General features: G+C 39.2%; 1 protein-coding gene across 3 annotated transcripts in view; it reads right to left on the bottom strand.

Moving 5' to 3' along the window:
- Positions 1-12,769, bottom strand: part of HIPK1 (homeodomain interacting protein kinase 1) — a 74,731-nt gene that overhangs the window by 39,646 nt on the left and 22,316 nt on the right. The gene's annotated exons all lie outside the window — the stretch shown is intronic.

Genomic DNA, 12,769 nt, shown 5'->3' on the forward strand with positions numbered 1-12,769 from the left:
CGATTTTATACCAAACTCATGAAAAGCTTTCAGTTCTGAAAGCTTTCTGAATTTTGGAATCATGGCTAAGAGATCATAGACTGTATCTTAAATTCTTAGCATCTTTTCATTATGAAAAAATAAAATTCAATGGCCAAGAAATACCCCTTCCTGACAAAAATGTCATCTAAAGTCACCCAGTAGTTGACAGCAAGGACTCTCAAGCCAGTCTGTCAGGGTTCAAATCCCACTTCATCATTTAATAACTGTGGGCAAGTTACTTAAGCTCTCTATGCCTCAGGCTCCTTATCCATAAAATGGAGATAAGAGAATCTACCTAAGAGGGTTGTTGTGAAGTTTAACATATTAAAGCTCTTAGAAAAGTGCCTGGCACATAGTTAAGCCCTATGTAAGTGTCAACTATAACAATGCTATTATCATTTCAAAACTTCTCTGTGTGTTTTTGCTAATGTTCACTTCCATTAATGCTTCAGGTGAAAACCATAACCCTAGGGTACCTTAAAGAGAAGACTAGGATAAACAGTAAACTAAGAACTTTATATATATATATAAACACATCTAAAGTACTAATATTATCCCCATTTATAGAGGAGGAAACTGAGGCAACGAGTGAATAAGTAATTTGTCCCAAATCACAAATCTGGTGACAGAGCTAGGATCTGAAACCTCTTAGTCTGGCCCAGGAGTTGAGTGTATTATGCTGTTTTAAAATAAGTAAAAGCTAGTACATACTCATCTATATAAATCTACTTGGCATGGTATTATACAAGGGCATTTTTCAAATTGTGACTCAAACTAAGTGATAAATGAGTTCAAATACAGGGTGATAATAATAATAGGAATTAATATCGATATAAGAGAGGATATTTAATAATGCTTACTATGTGCCACACACTGTTTTAAGTTCTTTAGAAATGTCAAGTCATTTAATCCTTACAATGATCCTATGACACAGGAATACTACTGTATGCCATCAATTCTAAAATGCATACTCTTTTTCATTTTAAGATCTCTGAAATCAAGATGATTCTTTAAAATGATGGCATATTTTAATTTAATGGCAGTGTTTTCACTTTTTTAGTGGAATGTTGCCTTATAATCAACGACATCTTAGAGTCTATGTAACAAAGTATTATCTCCATTTTACAGATAAACTGGGCACTGAGAGTTTAAGTAACTTGCCCAAGACCACACAATATGATGGGGCCTTGACAGTCTGGCTTCAGGATCTGAGCACACTTTATCATCTTCTCAATAATCTCCTTTCCTTCTTACAAATTATAGAATTTGGATCTGTAAGGAAACTCCAAGATCATATAACACAGATCCCTCATTTAATAGGCACTATATGGAAAAGCAGATCTCTCCATGAAGAGCCATCTAACCGCAGTGTCAACTCATGAGGTGCCTAGGTTTCCCAAACTTTATTTTCAAGTAATATGTGCTTATTGTTGTTTTTTTTTTGGAGGAGGTTGGGGGCAAGGTTGAGAAGGAGAGGGTATAAAGCAAACCTACTTCTCTAAATAAGAATATCCCCAAGAATAATAAAGAAATTGGCTGGTCTTTGATGCTGGTTCCTGGAAGACACCCTCTAAATCTTTGGAATTTCCAGGGATAGGAGTGTCTTTTGTTATTCATGGTGGACCTCAGAGTACACTCAAATGGATAACTCAGGGTTGGGGCTTTGAGGAGGGTTGGAGATTGAGTTCAGCCACCTGAGCACTGATGTCATCAATTATGCCCACACAACAAAACCCCAATAAAAACTCCATAGAGTGCTGAAGCTCCAGCAAGCATCCATCATTGATAATGACATCTATGTGTTGGGAGGGTGGTATATTCCGACTCCATGTAGAGAAGACAGGGAAGCTTGCATTTGAAACACTCCCAGACCTTGCCTTTGCATCTCTTTTTTGTAGCCTTTTTGCCATTCTAGCAAATTAATGAACCTGAGGGGGTGATAGGAACCCACAAATTTGTAGCCAGAAATGAGCAGAAATTAGGGTAGCCTGGTAATCCTCTTAACTTGCAAGCAGTGTCTGAAAGGCAATCTTGTAGTGGATTGCTCTTAATCCATGGAGTCTGGCCTAACTCTGGGAGTTAAGAGTCAGAATTGTATTACAGTTAATGACAAAATGTATTGAAATCATCTGCACCCTCCCAAGTAATTAAGTATGAATATTAATCCTTAGGAAAAAGGATATAAATTGGGAGTTCACAATGTCTGGAAGCTTTCCTTATCCTTGTATAAGAATAGCAGAAAAGCAAGATGGCAGCATAGGGAGGTGTGGAATTTAGTTAGTCCCCTACAACAACTAGTAAATAGCCAGGAACAACTAGAAAATAGTCTGGAACAACTGATGGGAGGACATCCATGACCAGACAATGTCATACACCAGACAGGAATGGGTGGAAAAGCCGAGATCACAGCATAGAGCTGTTAAGTAAAGCTCCCCAAACTGCGGAGCTGATGACCCTCCCTCACTGGCACGGCAGGCTGAGTTGCAAAATTTTGCTGTGGGAAAAGAAGCAGTCTCTGCCAGGAGCAAGGGAATCTAGCTCAATCAAGCGCCAACTGTGGTGTTAATTAACAAATTTGGACTACTGAATACGTGCTAGAAGCACAGATAAACCCAGAGCAAGAAGGAAAGGAACCCAGAGATTTAACCTGAAAGAGAGGAGGCAGGGCTGACGGAAAAAAAATATATATATATATATATTTATATATTTATATGCATAAATAAATAAAAAGAGGTTTTTGGTGTCTCCTTAGCTCAGAATACTGGAAAAGGGCTGTGTCCCAAGAAAAGGGGCACACAGAACTGGATACCAACTCCAGTTCTTGCCTGGTGAAGTGGAAGGCTGGGAACTGGCTCTGAAAGGGGACTTCTTGCTTTTTTCCTTTCCTTTTTTTTTTTTTTTCACTCATTCTAAGTAGCTAATCAGAGAAAGCCTCAAGAAGTTTCCATTGTCAGCACCAACCCAGGCAAGGGTGGAGTTAATATAGTCAGACAGTCAAAGGAAAAAAGTGTAAGAAAAAATTCCTTAAAGGGCTTATCTTCCCTAAGTAAGGGGGTGGGGGGCAGCTCAAGTGGTGGCCCTCCCTCAGAGAACTCAGACCCCAGGGCCTAAGCTTGGCTTCTGACACCCTTGGTCCCTGACTGGGACAGGATCCACTGAAAATTAAATACACTGCACCTCTTTACGCTGGTGGGGAGCTGCAGGCTGATAAGCACCACCTGCTGGGCAGGATGAGAAAAGCACAAAATCTAGAGGCCTCACAGGAAAGTCTGACAATCTGCTGGGTCTCACCCGCAGGGAAACCTGATACTGAATACAGCCTCCTCCTGATACCTGGGCCCATCTGGTCTGGGAAAATCTGAATGGGGTAATCAAGGAAACTAAATGCCTAGACAAAAAAAATTTACAAATCACATTAGGAGAAATGAGGATATGGCCCAGAGAAAAAAACTTACACTTTAACCGAGATATTAGAATTGAAACAGCTAATTATTAATCAAACAAATCTCCTAAATCAATTCAAAAATCAAATCAACAAGTTCAGGGAAGATATGGCAAAAAAAGATGAAGGATATAAAGAAGACATTGGGCAAACATAAGGAAGAACTTGAAAGTTTGAAAAAACAATTGGTAGAACATATGAGAATGAAAGGCACAATAGAAGAGATGAAAAACACAATGGAGACACACAACAGCAGATCTGAAGAGGTAGAAGAAAGGATTCATGAACTGGAGGACAGGACATCTGAAATCCTACACACAAAAGAAGAGACAGGGAAAAGAATGGAAAAATATGAACAGCGTCTCAGAGACTTGAATGACAACATGAAGCACATGAATATACATGTCACAGGTGTCCCAGAAGGAGAAGAGAAGGAAAAAGAGGCAGAAAGAATAATGGAAGAAATAATCACCGAAAATTTCCCATCTGTTATAAAAGACATAAAATTACAGATCTAAGAATTACAGCGTACCCCAAACAGAACAGATCCGAGTAGACTGACTCCAAGACACTTAAAAAGCAGATTATCAAATGTAAAAGATAAAGAGAGAATTCTGAAAGCAGCAAGAGAAAAGTGATCCATCACATACAAAGGAAGCTTGATAAGACTACATGTGGATTTCTCAGTAGAAATCACAGAGGTGAGAAGGCAATGATATGATATATTTAAGATACAGAAAGAGAAAAACTGCTAACCAAGAATTCTATATCCACAAGGCTGTCTTTCAAAAATGAGAGAGAGTTTAAAATATTTTCAGACAAACAGACACTGAATTGTGAACAAGATATTTACTCTACAGGAAATACTGAAGGGAGCACTACAGGCAGATAGGAAAAGACAGGAGCAAGAGGTTTGGAGAAGAGTGTAGAAATGAAGACTATCAGTAAGAGTAAACAGAGAGAGAGGGAAAAAATAAAAACAACGTATGACATATAAAATCCAAAAGACAAAATGATAGACAATAGACAAGATGTTGAGTGAAATTAGCCAGAAACAAAAGGACAGATACTACATGGTCTCACTAATATGGACAAACACTGATGAGCTAAATTTGAGAGTTGAGAACACAGGTTATCAGGAGATAGAAAGGTTAGAGATTGGGTATTTGATGCTGAAGGAGTACAAGGATCAACAGAATTGATTGTATAGATCCAGAAATGGAATGGATAGCATAATAGTGTGTGATGATAACACAATACTGTAAGTACTCTGAACAAAGATGAGTGGTAGTATGGTGGAAAGAGGAAGGCTAAAGGCAGGTATGACACCAGATGGAAAGACAGAAGCTAAAGACTGGGACTATATAACTTAGCAAATCTTGAGTAGTCAATGGTGGTGATTAAATGTACAAGTATAAGAATGTTTTAAATGAAGAGGAACAAATGAATGGCAACATTGCAAGGTGTTGAAAATTGGACAGTACAGGGGAAAAATACAATCAATACAAACTAGAGTCTATAGTTAATGGTAACATTGTAAGATGCTTCCATTAATTGTAACAAAGGCAATATACCAAAGCTAAACGTCTACATGAGGGGGATATAAGGGAGTGATACGGGATTCTTCATGGTGGTGGTGTTGCCTGACTTTTTCCTTGTATTTTATTTTTATTTTTCTTCTATCATTTTTTTTTCTCCTTTTCCTCTTTCTTTGGGAAAGAGATGGAAATGTCCTCATATACATTCTGGTGGTAAATGCATAATTATGTGATTATACTGGGAATCACTGTTTACTTAGGGTGGACTATATTGTGTGTGAATAAAACTGTTAAAAAATAAACAGAGGGATACAAGTGCTGGTGAAAATGTGGAGAGAGGGACGTACCTATTCCCTGTTGGTAGGGAAGTAGAATGGGCAGTGTGGTGATTCCACAGGAAGATAACTATGGGGTTATCATATGGTCCGGTAACCCCGTTATTGGGTATATACTTGGAAGAACTGAGAGCAGGGACATGAGTGGACATTGCACACTGGTGTTTACAGTAGCCATATTCACGATTCTCAATGGATGCCTGTGGCCTAAGGGTACATCAAATGATAAAAGGAATGGTGAACTGTGGTGTATACATACAATGGAATACTGAGTGTTAGTAAGAAGAAATGAAGTTGTGAGGTATACACCTAGGTGAATAGACCTTGAGGAGAATTACGTTGAGTGAAATCAAACAGAATCAAAAAGACAAACATTAAAACGCCTCAGTAGTATGGACTAACTATAACGTATAAACTCTGAGAACTGAATCTGAGAGCATAAGTTATCAGGCACAAGCTTATAGGAAAGGTTCCTAGATTCTAAGCTCTTACAGCAGTTACATCTATTCATGAGTTGTAATGGTTATCTCTAAATTCTGAGATGCTGAGCTGGTTGGTCCCTGTAACTTCAGATATCTGCATGACACCTGAGACTCAGAGTGAGAGTTCAGCAGCTATGAATGTCAGCATTACCCCATACAGCAAATGTTAAAAAAGCTGAAAAGGAGATCAGACTACAATTAGAGATACGAACAAAATGGACTAGATTAGAACTAAGGTAAACCAGACTAAAGAGAAAAGGATGATATTGACCGTGTTTTAAAACCTCAACTTCTGGGGAGGCGGGGCAAAATGGCAGACTGGTGAGCTGTATGTTTCAGTTACTCCTCCAGGAAAGTAGGTAGAAAGCCAGGAACTGTGTGGACTGGACACTACAGAGCAATCTGACTTTCGGCATACTTCATACAACACTCATGAAAACGTGGAACTGCTGAGATCAGCGAAATCTGTAAGTTTTTGCGGCCAGGGGACCCGCACCCCTCCCTACCAGGCACAGTCCCGTGGGAGGAGGGGCTGTCAGCTCCGGGAAGGAGAAGGGAGAACTGCAGTGGCAGCCCTTATTGGAAACTCATTCTACTGATCCAAACTCCAACCATAGACAGACTGAGACCAGACACCAGAGAATCTGAGAGCAGCCAGCCCAGCAGAGAGGAGACAGGTATAGAAAAAAAACAACACGAAAAACTCCAAAATAAAAGCGGAGGATTTTTGGAGTTCTGGTGAACATAGAAAGGGGAAGGGCAGAGCTCAGGCCCTGAGGCGCATATGCAAATCCTGAAGAAAAGCTGATCTCTCTGCCCTGTGGACCTTTCCTTAATGGCCCTGGTTGCTTTGTCTCTTAGCATTTCAATAACCCATTAGATCTCTGAGGAGGGCCGTTTTTTTTTTTTAATCCTTTTTTCTTTTTCTAAAACAATTACTCTAAGAAGCCCAATGCAGAAAGCTTCAAAGACTTGCAATTTGGGCAGGTCAAGTCAAGAGCAGAACTAAGAGAGCTCTGACACAAAAGGCAATAATCCAGTGGCTGAGAAAATTCACTAAACACCACAACTTCCCAAGAAAACGGGGGTGTCCACTCACAGCCATCATCCTGGTGGACAGGAAACACTCCTGCCCATCGCCAGCCCCATAGCCCAGAGCTGCCCCACACAACCCAGTGTGACGGAAGTGCTTCAAATAACAGGCACACACCACAAAACTGGGCGTGGACATTAGCCTTCCCTGCAACCTCAGCTGATTGTCCCAGAGTTGGGAAGGTGGAGCAGTGTGAATTAACAAAGCCCCATTCAGCCATCATTTCAGCAGACTGGGAGCCTCCCTACACAGCCCAGCAGCCCAGAACTGCCCTGGGGTGACGGCACTCACCTGTGACATAGCACAGTCATCCCTCAACAGAGGACCCGGGGTGCACAGCCTGGAAGAGGGGCCCACTTGCAAGTCTCAGGAGCCATACGCCAATACCAAGGACTTGTGGGTCAGTGGCAGAGACAAACTGTGGCAGGACTGAACTGAAGGATTAGACTATTGCAGCAGCTTTAAAACTCTAGGATCACCAGGGAGATGTGATTGTTAGGGCCACCCCCCATCCCTGACTGCCCAGAAACACGCCCCATATACAGGGCAGGCAACACGAACTACACACGCAAGCTTGGTACACCAATTGGGCCCCACAAGACTCACTCCCCCACTCACCAAAAAGGCTAAGCAGGGGAGAACTGGCTTGTGGAGAACAGGTGGCTCGTGGACGCCACCTGCTGGTTAGTTAGAGAAAGTGTACTCCACGAAGCTGTAGATCTGATAAATTAGAGATAAGGACTTCAATTGGTCTACAAATCCTAAAAGAACCGTATCAAGTTCAGCAAATGCCACGAGGCCAAAAACAACAGAAAATTATAAAGCATATGAAAAAAACAGACGATATGGATAACCCAAGCCCAAGCACCCAAATCAAAAGACCAGAAGAGACACAGCACCTAGAGCAGCTACTCAAAGAACTAAAGATGAACAATGAGACCATAGTACGGGATACAAAGGAAATCAAGAAGACCCTAGAAGAGCATAAAGAAGACATTGCAAGACTAAATAAAAAAATGGATGATCTTATGGAAATTAAAGAAACTGTTGACCAAATTAAAAAGATTCTGGACACTCATAGTACAAGACTAGAGGAAGTTGAACAACGAATCAGTGACCTGGAAGATGACAGAATGGAAAATGAAAGCATAAAAGAAAGAATGGGGAAAAAAATTGAAAAAATCGAAATGGACCTCAGGGATATGATAGATAATATGAAACGTCCGAATATAAGACTCACTGGTGTCCCAGAAGGGGAAGAAAAGGGTAAAGGTCTAGGAAGAGTATTCAAAGAAATCGTTGGGGAAAACTTCCCAAATCTTCTAAACAACAAAAAATCCACAAATCATAAATGCTCAGTGAACTCCAAATAGAATAAATCCAAATAAACCCACTCCGAGACATATACTGATCACACTGTCAAACACAGAAGAGAAGGAGCAAGTTCTGAAAGCAGCAAGAGAAAAGCAATTCACCACATACAAAGGAAACAGCATAAGACTAAGTAGTGACTACTCAGCAGCCACCATGGAGGCAAGAAGGCAGTGGCACGATGTATTTAAAATTCTGAGTGAGAAAAATTTCCAGCCAAGAATACTTTATCCAGCAAAGCTCTCCTTCAAATTTGAGGGAGAGCTTAAATTTTTCACAGACAAACAAATGCTGAGAGAATTTGCTAACAAGAGACCTGCCCTACTGGAGATACTAAAGGGAGCCCTACAGACAGAGAAACAAAGACAGGACAGAGAGACTTGGAGAAAGGTTCAGTACTAAAGAGATTCGGTATGGGTACAATAAAGGATATTAATAGAGAGAGGGGAAAAATATGGCAAACATAAACCAAAGGATAAGATGGCCGATTCAAGAAATGCCTTCACGGTTTTAACGTTGAATGTAAATGGATTAAACTCCCCAATTAAAAGATATAGATTCGCAGAATGGATCAAAAAAAATGAACCATCAATATGTTGCATACAAGAGACTCATCTTAGACACAGGGACACAAAGAAACTGAAAGTGAAAGGATGGAAAAAAATATTTCATGCAAGCTACAGCCAAAAGAAAGCAGGTGTAGCAATATTAATCTCAGATAAAATAGACTTCATATGCAGGGATGATTTGAGAGACAAAGAAGGCTACTACATACTAATAAAAGGGGCAATTCAGCAAGAAGAAATAACAATCGTAAATGTCTATGCACCCAATCAAGGTGCCACAAAATACATGAGAGAAACACTGGCAAAACTAAAGGAAGCAATTGATGTTTCCACAATAATTGTGGGAGACTTCAAAACATCACTCTCTCCTATAGATAGATCAACCAGACAGAAGACCAATAAGGAAACAGAAAACCTAAACAATCTGATAAATGAATTAGATTTAACAAACATATACAGGACATTACATCCCAAATCACCAGGATACACATACTTTTCTAGTGCTCACGGAACTTTCTCCAGAATAGATCATATGCTGGGACATAAAACAAGCCTCAATAAATTTAAAAAGATTGAAATTATTCAAAGCACATTCTCTGACCACAGTGGAATACAATTAGAAGTCAATAACCATCAGAGCCTTAGAAAATTTACAAATACCTGGAGGTTAAACAACACACTCCTAAACAATCAGTGGGTTAAAGAAGAAATAGCAAGAGAAATTGCTAAATATATAGAGACGAATGAAAATGACAACACAACATACCAAAACCTATGGGATGCAGCAAAAGCAGTGCTGAGGGGGAAATTTATAGCACTAAACGCATATATTAAAAAGGAAGAAAGAGCCAAAATCAAAGAACTAATGGATCAACTGAAGAAGCTAGAAAATGAACAGCAAACCAATCCTAAACCAAGTAGAAGAAAAGAAATCACAAGGATTAAAGCAGAAATAAATGACATAGAGAACAAAAAAACAATAGAGAGGATAAATATCACCAAAAGTTGGTTCTTTGAGAAGATCAACAAGATTGACAAGCCCCTAGCTAGACTGACAAAATCAAAAAGAGAGAAGACCCATATAAACAAAATAATGAATGAAAAAGGTGACATAACTGCAGATCCTGAAGAAATCAAAAAAATTATAAGAGGATACTATGAACAACTGTATGGCAACAAACTGGATAATGTAGAGGAAATGGACAATTTCCTGGAAACATATGAACAACCTAGACTGACCAGAGAAGAAATAGAAGACCTCAATCAACCCATCACAAGCAAAGAGCTCCAATCAGTCATCAAAAATCTTCACACAAATAAATGCCCAGGGCCAGATGGCTTCACAGGGGAATTCTACCAAACTTTCCAGAAAGAACTGACACCAATCTTACTCAAACTCTTTCAAAACATTGAAGAAAATGGAACACTACCTAACTCATTTTATGAAGCTAACATCAATCTAATACCAAAACAAGGCAAAGATGCTACAAAAAAGGAAAACTACCGGCCAATCTCCCTAATGAATATAGATGCAAAAATCCTCAACAAAATACTTGCAAATCGAATCCAAAGACACATTAAAAAACTCATACACCATGATCAAGTGGGGTTCATTCCAGGCATGCAAGGATGGTTCAATATAAGAAAATCAATCAACGTATTACAACACATTAACAAGTCAAAAGGGAAAAACCAATTGATCATCTCAATAGATGCTGAAAAAGCATTTGACAAAATCCAACATCCCTTTTTGATAAAAACATTTCAAAAGGTAGGAATTGAAGGAAACTTCCTCAACATGATAAAGAGCATATATGAAAAACCCACAGCCAGCATAGTACTCAATGGTGAGAGACTGAAAGCCTTCCCTCTAAGATCAGGAACAAGACAAGGATGCCCGCTGTCACCACTGTTATTCAACATTGTGCTGGAAGTGCTAGCCAGGGCAATCCGGCAAGACAAAGAAATAAAAGGCATCCAAATTGGAAAAGAAGAAGTAAAACTGTCATTGTTTGCAGATGATATGATCTTATATCTAGAAAACCCTGAGAAATCGACAATACAGCTACTAGAGCTAATAAACAAATTTAGCAAAGTAGCGGGATACAAGGTTAATGCACATAAGTCAGTAATGTTTCTATATGCTAGAAATGAACAAACTGAAGAGACACTCAAGAAAAAGATACCATTTTCAATAGCAACTAAAAAAATCAAGTACCTAGGAATAAACTTAACCAAAGATGTAAAAGACCTATACAAAGAAAACTACATAACTTTACTAAAAGAAATAGAAGGGGACCTTAAAAGATGGAAAAATATTCCATGGTCATGGATAGGAAGGCTAAATGTCATTAAGATGTCAATTCTACCCAAACTCATCTACAGATTCAATGCAATCCCAATCAAAATTCCAACAACCTACTTTGCAGACTTGGAAAAGCTAGTTATCAAATTTATTTGGAAAGGGAAGATGCCTCGAATTGCTAAAGACACTCTAAAAAAGAAAAACGAAGTGGGAGGACTTACACTCCCTGAATTTGAAGCTTATTATAAAGCCACAGTTGCCAAAACAGCATGGTACTGGCACAAAGATAGACATATAGATCAATGGAATCGAATTGAGAATTCAAAGATAGACCCTCAGATCTATGGCCGACTGATCTTTGATAAGGCCCCCAAAGTCACTGAACTGAGTCATAATGGTCTTTTCAACAAATGGGGCTGGGAGAGTTGGATATCCATATCCAAAAGAATGAAAGAGGACCCCTACCTCACCCCCTACACAAAAATTAACTCAAAATGGACCAAAGATCTCAATATAAAAGAAAGTACCATAAAACTCCTAGAAGATAATGTAGGAAAACATCTTCAAGACCTTGTATTAGGCGGCCACTTCCTAGACTTTACACCCAAAGCACAAGCAACAAAAGAGAAAATAGATAAATGGGAACTCCTCAAGCTTAGAAGTTTCTGCACCTCAAAGGAATTTCTCAAAAAGGTAAAGAGGCAGCCAACTCAATGGGAAAAAATTTTTGGAAACCATGTGTCTGACAAAAGACTGATATCTTGCATATACAAAGAAATCCTACAACTCAATGACAATAGTACAGACAGCCCAATTATAAAATGGGCAAAAGATATGAAAAGACAGTTCTCTGAAGAGGAAATACAAATGGCCAAGAAACACATGAAAAAATGTTCAGCTTCACTAGCTATTAGAGAGATGCAAATTAAGACCACAATGAGATACCATCTAACACCGGTTAGAATGGCTGCCATTAAACAAACAGGAAACTACAAATGCTGGAGGGGATGTGGAGAAATTGGAACTCTTATTCATTGTTGGTGGGACTGTATAATGGTTCAGCCACTCTGGAAGTCAGTCTGGCAGTTCCTTAGAAAACTAGATATAGAGTTACCATTCGATCCAGCGATTGCACTTCTCGGTATATACCCGGAAGGTCAGAAAGCTGTGACATGAACAGATATCTGCACGCCAATGTTCATAGCAGCATTATTCACAATTGCCAAGAGATGGAAACAACCCAAATGTCCTTCAACAGATGAGTGGATAAATAAAATGTGGTATATACACACGATGGAATACTACGCGGCAGTAAGAAGGAACGATCTCGTGAAACATATGACAACATGGATGAACCTTGAAGACATAATGCTGAGCGAAATAAGCCAGGCACAAAAAGAGAAATATTATATGCTACCACTAATGTGAACTTTGAAAAATGTAAAACAAATGGTTTATAATGTAGAATGTAGGGGAACTAGCAATAGAGAGCAATTAAGGAAGGGGGAACAATAATCCAAGAAGAACAGATAAGCTATTTAACATTCTGGGGATGCCCAGGAATGACTATGGTCTGTTAATTTCTGATGGATATAGTAGGAACAAGTTCACAGAAA

Source organism: Choloepus didactylus, chromosome 2, assembly GCF_015220235.1.
Source record: "Choloepus didactylus isolate mChoDid1 chromosome 2, mChoDid1.pri, whole genome shotgun sequence".
Taxonomy (NCBI): domain Eukaryota; kingdom Metazoa; phylum Chordata; class Mammalia; order Pilosa; family Megalonychidae; genus Choloepus; species Choloepus didactylus.